At 47.4% G+C, this 1,321-nt stretch overlaps 1 protein-coding gene across 1 annotated transcript in view; it reads right to left on the bottom strand.

Annotated features, from left to right (window-relative positions):
* Positions 1-1,321, bottom strand: part of VSIG10L (V-set and immunoglobulin domain containing 10 like) — a 13,386-nt gene that overhangs the window by 3,248 nt on the left and 8,817 nt on the right. The gene's annotated exons all lie outside the window — the stretch shown is intronic.

Raw genomic sequence — 1,321 nt, 5'->3', positions numbered from 1 at the left:
GGACAGGTAGTGAGGATTCGCTGGTGGGCCAAACAGGAAAGATACCTACCCTTGTGGGCTTAATTCTAGGAGAGAAGTCAGAAATAAATGAGCAGTACACAACATAATCACAGATTGTCCCGAGAAAGAAAAAGTTATGTGATAGAGATAATGAGGGTCAGGTGTGGTGGCTCACACCTGTGATTCCCAACACCTTGGGAGGTCAAGGTGGGCAATCACTTGAGTCCAGGAGTTGGAGACCAGCCTGGCCAACATGGCGAGACCCTGTCTCTACAAAACATAGAAAAACCAGTCAGGTGCGGTGGCTGGGCCTGTAGCCCCAGCTACTGAGAAGACTGAGGTAAGAAGATCACCTGAGTCTGGGGAGGTTGAGGCTGCAGTGAGCCCAGATCGTGCCACTGTACTCCAGCCTGGGCAACAAAGTGAGGCCTTGTCTCAAAAAAAGAAAACAAACAAAGAAAAAACAAAAAAGGAATAATGGGAAGGGATGTGACATTTAGAAACAGTGGTGAGCTAAGGTCCCTGAGGAAGTAACATTTGAACAGAGACTTGAAGAATAAAGACCAGAGGCAGTCATACTAAACCCGGGAAAGGGTATTCCAAGAGGAGGGAACAGAAAATGCAAAGGTCCAGAACTAGGAAAGAGTTTTCTCTGTTCAACAAAGGCCAGCGTGGGTGGAGGATATGGAAGGAGAGAGCTGGAGGTGGAGGGTAAAGTAGAAAAGGTTTCCAGGAACCAGATCCTAAAGGGGTCCCGCAGAAATTAATGGAAGGCTTTTATGTAGGGCAGCCTCATGATCTGATTTGCATAACTCTGGCTTCTACATGGAGAATGCATTATCTGAGAGCAAGAGGGAGTATAAAGATACCAAATAAACAGCTGTTGCAGTCCACGCAAGAAAGGATGCTGTGTTTGACCAGAGCCTTGGGGTGAAGACGGAAAATATTTTAGACGGAAAATGGACCGAACTTGCTGGCAATTAGGATGTCAGGGGTGATGCGGCCTATAAGTAGTGACATTTATGAGTATGGGGAAGACTGGAGGGTTCGGGGATGCAGTTTTGAGGGAAAACATCAAAAGATCTGTTTTGGGCATATGACATTTGGGATGCTAATTGGACATCCAAAGTGAAGATCTTGGCTGGGCTCAGTGGCTCACACCTGTAATCCCAGCACGTTGGGAGACCGAGGCAGGCAGATCGCTTGAGGTCAGGAGCTCAAGACCAGCCTGGCCAACATGGCAAAACCCTGTCTCTACTAAAAATTCAAAAAAAGTTAGCTGGGCATGGTGGCTCACACCTGTAATCCCAGCTACTTGGGA

The sequence above is a fragment of the Mandrillus leucophaeus genome, unplaced genomic scaffold, assembly GCF_000951045.1.
Source record: "Mandrillus leucophaeus isolate KB7577 unplaced genomic scaffold, Mleu.le_1.0 Scaffold74, whole genome shotgun sequence".
Classification (NCBI taxonomy): domain Eukaryota; kingdom Metazoa; phylum Chordata; class Mammalia; order Primates; family Cercopithecidae; genus Mandrillus; species Mandrillus leucophaeus.
The sequence above is the reverse complement of the archived record's forward strand: the minus strand, read 5'-3'. Positions and strand labels throughout refer to the sequence as shown.